Source organism: Gymnoscopelus microlampas (genome assembly GCF_963454915.1).
Source record: "Gymnoscopelus microlampas genome assembly, chromosome: 10".
NCBI classification, from domain to species: domain Eukaryota; kingdom Metazoa; phylum Chordata; class Actinopteri; order Myctophiformes; family Myctophidae; genus Gymnoscopelus; species Gymnoscopelus microlampas.
Window position 1 is genome coordinate 16,932,375 of NC_139947.1, and position 12,695 is coordinate 16,945,069.

A 12,695-nucleotide genomic window follows, 5' to 3' on the forward strand; every position below is an offset into this window, starting at 1 on the left:
TCACACGTTCCTCCACGAGGAACGTGTGAGTGAATCCACGTTATCAGTCTGGCTAATGCAGGCTAGAATATTGTAGGCCTCTGGTCAGTGAAATGCAGAACTACTGTGGTCCTTTTTTTTAATGCCATCGACCAAAATAAAAATGTAGGCCTGTCAGTATATCAATTCAAATGGTATTATAATGCAATTTACTGAAATAAAAATGTAGGCCTGAGTTCATTCAACTTTTGTATCAATTCATAGGCTATAGTTCATGTGTATTGTTATGAAAAATAGAAGCTAAAAGATCATCTAATTCTAGTGTCAGTTCCCTTGCATACATGTCTCTCCTGTGGGTGGACAGACAGAAACAGTACAGCTCAGTTGTGTAATCACAACAGTTGTAGCAAGCCAGTCACCTAGTCTAAATCCCATACACCGGAGGACATAGTACAGTACAACCATGCAGTGATTGGCTAGTTGGTTGTTAGGCAACAGTTGGTTTTAGTAAATTACATTTACACGTTAGAGTTTATAGGGATAGCTGGTGAATATAACATCTATTCTTTAAAAGTCTGACTCACATAGAAAATAATAACTTGTCTAAGCAAATAGGCCACCTCCCTCTGAAGTCCGCAGGGTGAATCGTAAATGTACCAGCCAATCACAGCGCTACTGTCCACTCGGGCAATGGGATATCGCTTCTACCGTCCAATGACCATACGTCATTGATAGTGTTGCCATGTCCGCATATTATAAGCGACTTTTGGCTTGTCGTTCTGTAAAGTTGCTGGCAAATTGGGCTTGTTTCTAAAGTGTAGTTGCTTATTTGGGCTTGTTTCCTAATGTTGTTTAAACGAGTGGTTCTCAATCATTTTCATGTCAAGGAAAAATAAATATATATTCTTCTGCGGACCCCCATCTATCTGAACATATTTTCCAGGGACCCCCATACAAGCTTTGTTTTGTTAAAATGTTTCAAAAATATTCCACATTTTTCACATTTTCTTCAAGATTTTGTTTTTGAAAATAGCAGCTGTGAGCTTGGATGCATTATAGGTTTAAAGTGCTCATGTGGCCAGTGGCCTATGTAGTCGCTTCTTTTGGGCTTGTTTTCCTAGACCTGGTTGCTTATTTCTCTCACACAACCTGGCAACACCGGTCATTGTGGGAGGCAGTGTGAACAACTGTCACAGAGGGGTGGGGTGATCGTGGACGTCAGTCAGCCACAGACCCAACAGTTTCTCATCACCCATGTAATGTAAGTGCCGATTTAATACTTCAATTTCACACGATCTCACTCTCACCTGCCTTGATGTGCTTTAGTTTGGCAAATGCTGTTTACAGTGCCATGCGGATGGTCTGTTGTTGGATTTCGATGGAGATGTTTTATCATTTCAGATGTTGTGTGAGTGTTCAGAGTAGCGGTACTTGTAGCGCGTCTGTCAACCTGTGTCCGCTACATTGTTACCGCGGTGGGTGATTACTCCAAAGTGTTATGGTTGCTGTCATTGGCTGACTGGCTGTGGTTTGATAAAGTAGCATATCAGTGATGGATGAAGTGCTCACACTTGTTACTTAAGTAAAAGTATCAATACCCTATTGTAGAAATACGAAAAAAAGTAGAAAAGTATTGGCATAAAAATGTACTTAAAGTACCAAAAGTAGAAAGTACTCATCATGCAGAATGTCCCATTTCACAAGTTTTCAAATGCATACAAATCTTTTGAAAATAGCCGAAATATAATAATAAATACTCAAGTAAAGTTAAAGTACCTCAAAATTGCATTTAAGTACAGTACTTGAGTAAATGTACTTAGTTACTTTACACCACTGCATACAGTGATTTGTGACAGTGTAGTCGCCTCCACTGGTGCCTCCTCAACAGGACTGTAATGGACAGGTTGGTCCTAAAAACCGGCTTAACGTGCAGAGTAAAAATCCTGGATGTTAATTTAGGCTCTGTTTGGTTCCATTTGTGGGCTACTTCTGTGTTAGGCTCTCAGAGGCCTTGGCCCTCAAATATATAAGCACATAATCACATTTAAATGGAGGCTACACAGGTTTCAACTAAAGGGAGCTCTGCAAGCCAGGTTTATCATTTGTCAGTATATGCAAACCAAAAGGCTATATGGCCTGGAGGATGGAACTTGGCATAACGATTATGAACTGGAGGTTTGTTGTCATTCACTTGTTGTACTCATCCATCCTGATACTCTGGCTCTCCCTATCTCTGTTATTTGTTTTTTGGACTGCAGTGCACACACACACACACACACACTCACACTCACACTCACACACACACACACACACACACACACACACACACACACACACACACACACACACACACACACACACACACACACACACACACACACACACACACACACACATGGCTAAACAGAGCATTAGAGGGAGTGAAAGTGATAACCACTGTATGCCACTATCTGTTCACCACACTGGGTTAAGCGGCCGAGGGCATGGCCGCCCCTTCAGGACACCAGCGTCACAGCCATTCATGTCTCACTTTGCTGGTCAGACCACCAGGATGACGCCACCATCACCCCAACCCCCCCCCCCCCCCACCCCCACCCCTCTCTTCCACAACCAGTCATGGTGTGCCTGCCTGGTCAGGAGCTGATATGAGAGCTGTATGTTTTGTATGAATGTATGTACAGTAGGTATGTTTGTGTGTATGAATAATAACACAGGGCTGCATTAACCACTTAAACCCTATATGGTTGACCGGAGTCCCTCAGGGCTCTATACTAGTGTGCTATTTTCCTGCGAAAGCTTTCCCCACAATACGGATGCTGGGGTTTAAGTGGTTAACCACTTAAAGGGCTATTTCACTTTAAGCACTTCTGGGGTCATTTTGATAGCCTGGTAAACCATCCCGGTCGAGGAATTCACATTTCATTTTCATTCTGCTGAATGAAAATGAAATGTGAATAACACGACCGGGATGGTTTACCAAGCTATAATTTTAACGCCTACTCTGGCTTTTGTGTACACCCCAGACAGTTTTTAAGTTGCTTGCTTCAATATTTGAATATTTGATATTCATTTTTATCACCCCATTCCTACAGTATATAAACCCATTGTAATTTCAAGTTCAAACTCCATGTTAAACTCATTGAAAACACATACATGTCCTTGCTGGTTTATAGGATTATAGGTTTATAGGAAGGGGCGTGACTGATGAAAGTAATATCAAATATCTAAATATTTAATCAAGCGACTTAAAAATATAACTGTCTGGGGTGCACACAAAAGCCAGAGTAGATGTTACAATGGCGGCAAAAGTGTTTAAAAGTGCAATAGCCATTTAAGCCCTATTATACTTCAACATTCACCTATAATGACATGCCCAAAATAGGGATGTTGGATTGAAAGTGGTTAACAATAAACGGAACCGAAAGTGTGAAGGACACAGAGGGAAGCGTGTCTACAGTATGTTCCCTTAGCCGTATGTTCCCTCAACCCCAACCCCAACCCCTGCCACATATACAGTAGCTAAGGGACATAAGGTTGAGGGAACATAAGGGCTGAGGAAATACAGAGCTGAGGGAGCATAGAGTTGTAGGACCATTGAGGTAAGGGACATAGGGTTGAGGGAACATAGGGCTGGGGAAAAATAGAGCTGAGGGAATATAGGGCAGAGGGAAAATAATGCTGAGGGAACATAAGGCCGACCCCACACAGAGTTGCTTCCTCAGCTGATCGATGCTTCATTTTGTTGAACTGGTCAAGGTAAGGATGTGGTGAAGATATGCTTCTCCTGGATCACGGCCAGAAGCTAATACAAGTTCTGCTCAGTATTTGGCTCGGCTCATTTCCCTCGGCTGATTAATGGACCACGAGTAGCTGGCCTCTTATACAACAGAAATGGTTTGCTTTAGTTTAGTTATAGCATTTAGATGGATGCCAATTTTAACACAAGTGTGTTTCTATAAAGTTATAAATGTGATAGGTTATATACAGTAGTTAAGCAATACAGGTACAGACTGCTATTGTATAGTGAAGCTGATAGTGATATGAAATGTTTTGTCTGGAAAGGAAGGAACAGTGTTTGTGGCTATAGTTAACTAAATGGCTATAGGCTGACATGTATAGTAAATATAGCATACTGTAATGGGATTGGTTTGGTGCAACTGCCTGTAAATGTGGACTGCAGATGTAGTTGTAGATGTACTATAATGTAGTTGCATAGAGTATGAGGTCAGGACTTGGCAGAGCAGTTGTGAATTACATTAGTCTAATTTCTATAAATTGACTTGGCTCCGTGTAAACAGGGGTGTTCCTTTTCAATTTCCCTGGGTCTACACAGCATCATAGCAGATTGTGATTTGGCTCAGTGATGCCCAGTCAAAGGCTCAGCGTCAATGCAGCTGTGAGTCAGGAGGAAGTTTCTGTGTCTCAGGAAGGAAGCAGTCATTTTCCTCTCTCTGTTTCATTTTATGGCCGTCCTTTTTTAATCTACAACGGTGGTCTTTACTCTTTTTCTCTCTCCCCCCTCTTTCTTTCTTTCTTTCTTGTTTCTTTCTATAAAAAGAACAATCAAAATGAACTTTTCTTGGGTGGCCTTGGCTCAGGAGGTAAAGCCGGCGTGGGAACAGGAAGGTCTCTGGTTCAATCCCCGGCTCCTACTGGCTTTGTGTTGAAGTGCCCTTGAGCAAGAACCCCTAACTGCTTAACGAGTGCCCCTAGGTGGCTTCCACTGCTCCTAATAGTTAGAATGCAGAGAATAAATTTCTCAATGGGGATACTTACAAGTTACCAAAATGTAATTAAAATAAATAAATACATTAAATTCAGCTTACTTGCATGACAGGGAACACACCTACAGTATGTTGACAAAGCAATGAGTAACATTTTAAACAACGTGTTCTCAATATCTGCAAGTCAATAATTAGGTCTGTGCAATATACCTGTATCTATATGATTGTGATATGAGACTTTAGGCCTATTGTCTGGGATTTTGGATATTGTAATATTGTCATATGAAATAAGTGTTGTCTTTTGCTGGTTTCATTTAAAGGACGACTTCACCCATTTTTTTCAACCTATCTTCATATAATAGATCCTCACTAATGCTCCTTTTGCTCATTTCTTTCTACTCAGTCTGTGTCTCATATGAGGGCTGTGGACAGTGTGTTTTATACTCTGGTCACAATAAAACATGATCAATTGTCCTAAAACATTAGAATTAATATCGATATGTTTTACAATATTTTGTACAATATTTTGTACAATATTTTGTACACTATCTTTTACAATATTTTTTACAATATATTTTACAATATTTTTTGCAATATCTTTTACAATATTTTTTACAATATCTTTTACAATATTGTTTTACAATATTTTGTTAAAAATAATATATTATACAGTATACAGTATCGTCATTTGATTTTGTGTCAATCTGTGTTGCGTATATCCACCTACTTCCTGTTCATGCATGGCTTTGCTGTTGCAAAGACCACAGGGCAGTAGTAGAAATGTCTCATGCATGCCTGACCTACAAGCTCACAATGTGACACAACTTGTTGTGAGCTTGTAGATCTGCTATTTTCGGTGTGCAACACTGGCACACAACTAAGTGCGGCTAATTTTAGAATCCACACACTGAAAGAATTCTTGAGCCTCTTGAGAAAGTCATCGGTTTGCCAATATCACCAGTAATGATAAACGTCTAATAAAGTAGTTATTTTTATTTCTCGATTAAGGCTCTGAACACAATGTCTCTGTTCTCTCCAGTAGATCACAGACTCCCACACTACAGAATGAAGGTGAAATTCCTTTTCAAAGGCTGTGGTTTCTAGTGGCAACGAGCTGCCAGCTTCCCTCTGCTTTCTTCCTGCCTGGAGCCAAGAAGCAGAAGAGAAGCCGGGGTCATGCTGTGTCACAGAAGTTCAAACACTCGCTTTCAACTTGGCTTTCAAACTTAAGCTAGCATTTCACACATGCGATAATTTGTCTGCTGTCGTTCGGGGGATTATTTCAACAAATTTAAGTAATCCTACAGCAGTTATTAATCGGTATGCCAACAAGTTTGTATTTATCACAGATACGCTTTAGCATTAGATCATCCATGTCAGGCTCATCTGACCACGATAGCGATACCATGGCAGAGGTCACCTTGCCTTACAAATATGAAAGCAGTAATATACGAGAGGCTGTGGTATATTGTGATTATATCATGGCTACATTTATTGGAGTGTCATAAAACTGCCTGTAGCCGTGGTATAATACAATATATCATGGCCTCGGGTGTCTTATTGCTTTAATGATATGCTTGTGATTGTGAAAAGATTTTACCTAATTCTTAACCACTAATGTTCTGTTGCTGGCCAAAACCTAGCCTAGCAGATGGAGAACTCAATGTTCTCTTGGAACACTCAATGTGTTCCAATGGCGCGCTCCAGTTCCACAATGTTACACAGAACAGTATTAGGAGATATTGTACTGTACGTAGCATCATGTTGATACATGATGTAGCTCTTGAATCTGTATCTCATGTCTGTGGTATTGCTACTTTTACTTACGTACATCTGAGTACTTCTTGCCTAGTATAGCAAAGGTTGGATATTATTGTGGTTCGGGGGTCAGGATGGAAGAGTATCCTTCAATGCTTATCTGCTCCCATGGTGTTAAGTCGAGGTTGTTGGCCCAATATCGACGTGTTGGCTCCCAGCCCCGGTCTCCCAGTGCAAGCTTCAGTACCGCAAGCTCATACAGTATGTACTGATCCTTACTAGCCCCTGCTAGTGGGTCAGAGAGGTGTCCAGTTGCCTGTGCTCAGAGGGACCCGACAGAGGGCTAGAGGACTATTTAAATAGGTGCTGATGGGAGATTATTTATGTGGTATTGCATTTAAGTTGGTCTCACCTGTCGCTGGCACCGCTAAGGGGCAGATGCCCTGTGGCCGAATAACCTCACAGCAGCCAGGTCACTTTGATCGCAGAAACGCTGACGCACACACGTCACCATTCGTCATCTCCGTCTGTCTTTGACCTAATCTCCGGTATGAGATTTCAGCAGCCATGCAGGTGGTTTCCAACCTGACGGCTGAGGAGGATGATTTGTTGGTGGAATATGAGCCGGAGACCTGGCCCCAGTAAACGCCTCTCAGGTTAGTTTTGTGGGGGCCGAGTTATGGGGCTTGACACACTCCATACGGTATGCCTCTACATTCTCTGCTTCCTCCACCAGGAAAAAATACCTGTGTGTAAGTCGGTAGTAACAACAACATTTGGTAGGCATGTCGCCTTCTGTGACCCCTTGTTAGGTCAGGATCTAAACAGACTTCAGCACCTGTCAGTTCCCATACAGCTGCTGAATTATGCAAACAAATAAAAAATACCATGATGGTTTTTTTCATTATATTTTTTTATATTAATATTTACATTATCCAGTGTTTTGCCAATTATGTGGCAGACATGCAAAAGTGTCACTTTTCAGCTACAGTCACCTTTTTGAACCCAAATAGGGCAATTGTGTGACACCTGACCCGAAAGAAAACAAAATGTTGTCACCTTTTTCACCTCGGGGCTGTTTGCATGCCTGATGTGGGGGCCCACTTACAATATGATCACTGCCCACCAGTGGTAGCCTGGCGTAGACAGACTATATCACTGCGTGGATATGAGTCTGGTGATTCCAGCCCCGGCCCACAGGGTGAGAATCGCTGGGTCTAGAGTAGAGTCTAGACTCTGTTCTAGACTAGACTCTGATGTGATTCTTTTATATCAGTGGGTTAACAACACCCAGGTCATAAGCGGTACTGTATGTATGTGTATATTCTGGTTTGTCCTGTTCCTAGATGGTAGAGGACTCTATAGACAGCAGAATTGGGCGTTTTGTCCTGACCTGTCAGAGAATTATTACAGCTATTGATTCACCTCGTCATTACCTGTTCAACCGTGCACTGCCGGCACAGCACAACAGAAAGAGAGCACACACACACACACACACACACACACACACACACACACACACACACACACACACACACACACACACACACACACACACACACACACACACACACACATCTCTTGCATACTTATCATACCATTTGCAGCTTGGTGAAGACGTCTCCTGCCTATCAGAAGAACTGACACTGCCATTCTCTGCCCTAACCGCTGCCCCACAGCCACCAACCCTCCTACACACACATACACACACACGCGCGCGCACACACACGCACAAATACAATAACGATTGTTCCTGTTTCCTGCCTGTGCTGTCATTATACAGCTGCAGAATGAGATATTGTCAAATTTCCATCGGTCAAAGAGAACACATGAAGGCGTGCGGCCGTGCGCTCACACACACTAATGTATACACATTTAAACTCTTTCTTTAACCCTATATTTCGCTGTCTCTGTCTCACACACACAGACACGCACGTGCAAGCATCCATGCATACACACACACACACACACACACACACACACACACACACACACACACACACACACACACACACACACACACACACACACACACACACACACACTCTCAAACAGCGCAGTGTGAACTCTCTGGCCTAATTCCCGTCTTATTGATGTGTGTCGGTCAGTGAAAGAGGCCCCAGCACAAAGAGCAGAGATGGGGCCTGTGTGTGTGTGTGTGTGTTCGTGTTCGTGTGTACGTGCGTGTGTTTGTGTGGCTCTGGGGGAACAAAGGCTGGTCTGTTAGACATCAAATCGCAGCCTCTCTTCTAGAACACTGTACAGTCTTGTCTAAGCTATGGCCATATTTTGAGTCAACCTACAGTATGGTTCAACAATGAACAACAACATGGCTGCTTCAGTTGTCACAACGCGGGGCGGAGTGACCACCACACTTCTTTTTTTTTTTTTGGCTGAGAGTTTGAAGCTTTTTTATGTGGAGTAAAATGGACAGTAGAAATGTCGGGCAGAACTGTGGAATCAAACAACCGGGCTGATATTTTCTGAAATGATATATTATAATTTTTTATGTATAATCTTTCTACCATACATTCGTACATTCTTGTTTTCCTCAACCACACCACACAAGCTTGCGCTGTGAGCTTGTGTATAATTAATCTTAAATTTCAGATTGTCAGGTTCACTACTTGAGCCGTTGCTTGTGCTATTGTAATTGTGGTACTTAATCTACCATTATCAATAATGATAATGGATGGTTTTAATAACACTACAGGGTTCTATTAACTTAATAGCACATGTCTAATGCAAGCTATTGAATTGTCAACTTTTATGGGGAGGCAGTGTGAACACTTGCCAGCATTTCTCATATTTTAATACATTTGTAACTACATACCTTATGAATTTGCTTGTTTAAACGAAGCCAGAATTAACCAGATGGTAGTTGTCAAGAATCTATCACAATAATGAATACACTGTACTGTATGTGCCATTATTTATCTCTATTTATGTAACCTGCATGCTCTGCTGTCTATTTTACTAATAATCTCCAGCACAGTAAAATCCTCAGTGATAATTTATCCATTTGTAACTCAGAGAGAGAGCGTGTGTGTGTGTGTGTGTGTGTGTGTGTGTGTGTGTGTGTGTGTGTGTGTGTGTGTGTGTGTGTATGGTTGTGTGTGCACACCAGTGTGCTGTCTGTGTCCCTCTCATTCAGCATGTCTCTGAGACAATGGCACCAACACAGGAAGACCCACAGCTCATCTGAATGGAATGAGCTAGAGCTATAGGGACAAGGTCATGAGCGAGCGCCTGCACACGCGTAGTCGCGTACGTGTGCGCGAGTGTGTTTATCAGGATGCAAGCCTGACAAGGTTCCAGAAAGGCCATTGTCCGCGGGGTCGAAACTCGTCCACCTTTGACAGAGCAGCAGTGATTGGGAGAAACATGCTGACTCATTGTGGCTGGTGCTGACACCTGTTGACTCTGATAATCGCCCCTCTGTTTTCTGCTGCTGCTGCTGCAGCTACAGCTACACAGCCACAGCGAGCGAACGTCCAGTCACTAGAACGTTTCTGGGAATGCTCTGTGTGCAGTGTTCACAAACAATTGTCTCTTAGTTCCAATGGCGTAGATTTACAGAAACGAGTGAAAATATTGTGACAGCTGAAGGGTCTGTACAGTGTATTTATTTGCGGTCAACTGGTATGGAGGAAGAAACCACTAAAAATTCCATGCTCCAAAATAGAGATGCCAGGGTTAATGTGGTTGAGATTTGCACTTTGCAGTTATCCTCTAGTTTCGATTCATTATTTCAGTTCGTCCTGTTGTAGGTTGAATGGGTTGATTCCCTTGCTTTGATCCAGAACCCTGAAAAACAAAAAAAGTAACTGAAAACCCAGCAAAGCAATATGCTAATTCAGCACGCCACATGTATAAAACCTGTGCTCAACAGCAATGCTGCTTACAGCAGGAATTGTTAGTGTAGAATTCACACGCTTTGCTGTGTGATGTTATCTTTTAACCACTGTCAACCTGGCGTCCCTAATTTGGGCATGTCATTATAGGCGAATATTTTTCACCTAATATGTCTCATGCTGAAAATATGACCGACTATAAGCCCAAAAAAACAATTTGCAAGCTTAGATTGTCTATTTTCTACTGTTTAGAAATGAATTAATGTTCACACACACACACACACACACACACACACACACACACACACACACACACACACACACACACACACAGACACACAGACACAGTGACAGGTCATGTCCGACTATAGTGCTTTGTCCTCTAAAGGCTCCTGAAAGAGGATTTAGTTAGAATCTAAAACGGTAGACAATGCAGAAAGCATTCCGGTAGTGTTGCGTGATTGGATCCCATCATCCCTGCATGCTGCATGAAGCAGAGGATTTACTAACATGATGTTGGATGATAGAACAGCCCTCACGACAGGATTAACTCACGTGTGTCTAATCCATCTACATCACTATCAATCATCATTCACGGATGGCGGCTGTCAAAAAAAATGCTGTGTGCGTGTGTGCATGCATGCACATGTGTGTGAGTGAGTGAGTGAAAGATTGTCTGTGAGTGCAATAGTGCATGCGTGTGTGCGTGCGTGTGTGTGTGTGTGCGTGTGTGTGTGTGCGTGTGTGCAGCTCTCTGGAGGACATAATCAGTAACAACAACAGGTTGAAGGTGTCCCACCGTTGTTATTAACAGTTAAAAGCCCCCTGTTGGATGTGTGTGTGTGTGTGTGTGTGTGTGTGTACAATGATGTTCATATGGGAGCAGACTGCCACACTGTAACACAATCTGAGAGTGTACAAATGTAACCAAATGGACCCGGAGGGGTCCATTTGGTTACATTTGTACGCACTCAGAGTTAACATTAACACTGAGGATTTTACTGTCTAGACCTGAGGTTCTCAAACTTTCTTGGCTCAGGGCACCCCTGTAAATACGTTTTTCATCCACGGCACCCCTGAATTACATTTACAGTTACTTGGTAGCACCTTACATTTATGTCATATTATGGTACGTGCATCACGACGCATTGTGAGCTTGTAGATCTGCTATTTTTGGCGAAGAGATTTTGTGCAGAGCAAAAAGAACGCACCAAGTACAGTGCAAGTCAAGTCCATTCTTCTAAGTATGGAGGGTCTAAGGGGTTAAACTGAAGTGATATTGATAAATTCAAAATATCTGGGCCACGGTACCCTAGGGTTTTAAGAAACCCTGGTCTAGACTAGAGGGAGCAGCGCTGTAACATTCTGAGTATAAGTTAACGTTCACCTTTATTGTCCCTCAAGAGGGACATCCAGTTGGCCAGCAGTTTCACATGAAAGAAAAATTTAAAACATAACAATACACATACACAGTGTTGAATTAAAAATGGACCTCTCAAAGTTAATTGAAGACTCTAGTGCTGCTGCTTAACACAGACGGTGTGTGTGTGTACTATACCTGTAGATCACCTGTTCTCTTAATGATACACACAACACTCACATCCAACTGATTATCATTATTGCTGCTGCTGCTGCTATATTAAAGGGAGTATAAGTGATATTTCTTTGTTAAAATAAGTGTAAAGTAGGTCTATATTCTCATAGCAAACATTACTACAGTGCAGGGGTGATCACACTTTTTTTATACCACGACCACCTTTTATGGGGGGAAATATTTTTGCCGACCCCACACTTGAAAAAAAATGAAAAATGATATGTCATGATTATTGCGGCAAAAATAATTGCGTAGCGATAATCATATTATCCTATTCTTCTAAAGCTGCTATTTTTGGCGAATTGATTTCTGTAGAGGGAAATAAGAGCGAGAAGGTGGCGGTGAGCCACTGACACCTTCCTGTGACCTGGGGTCACGATCCAAAGTTAATGAGAACCTCAGTGTTTGTTCAGTAACAGGAGTCTCTCCAGCTCTTTTAGTGAACAGTAAATACATGTCCAGGACAGGTGGTATACTAGTTTTATCCAATCAGGATAGAGAACTCATACAGGATACAGATTCCAAGATTGGAACTGGAACATTATAGTTTAACTCAGTGGTTCTCAACTAGTGGTCCGGGGACCACCAGTGGCCCTTGAGGGGGTTCCAGGTGGTCCCCAGCTAAATGATGGAGAATTGGTAACCAAATGGACCCTTATTGATCTTTAACTCTTGAGAGCGTAAAATGTACGCTCTCAAGAGTTAAATTAATGTTAAACATCTACATTACTTAATTAAAGAATTGTTATTTTGATCAACGTTTGCCTGTTATTATCTATCCTATGG

The 12,695-nt window shown here is 42.1% G+C and overlaps 1 protein-coding gene across 2 annotated transcripts in view; it reads left to right on the forward strand.

Moving 5' to 3' along the window:
* Positions 1–1,182: 1,182 nt before the first annotated feature.
* The window catches only part of tmcc1a (transmembrane and coiled-coil domain family 1a), a gene marked incomplete at its 5' end in the record, with an annotated part of 65,445 nt that continues 53,932 nt past the window's right edge, over positions 1,183–12,695 (forward strand). The window contains one exon of one of the 2 annotated variants that reach the window (XM_084069701.1): positions 1,183–1,240. The remainder of the gene's footprint in view (positions 1,241–12,695) is intronic. The other variant, XM_084069702.1, reaches the window with a different exon arrangement.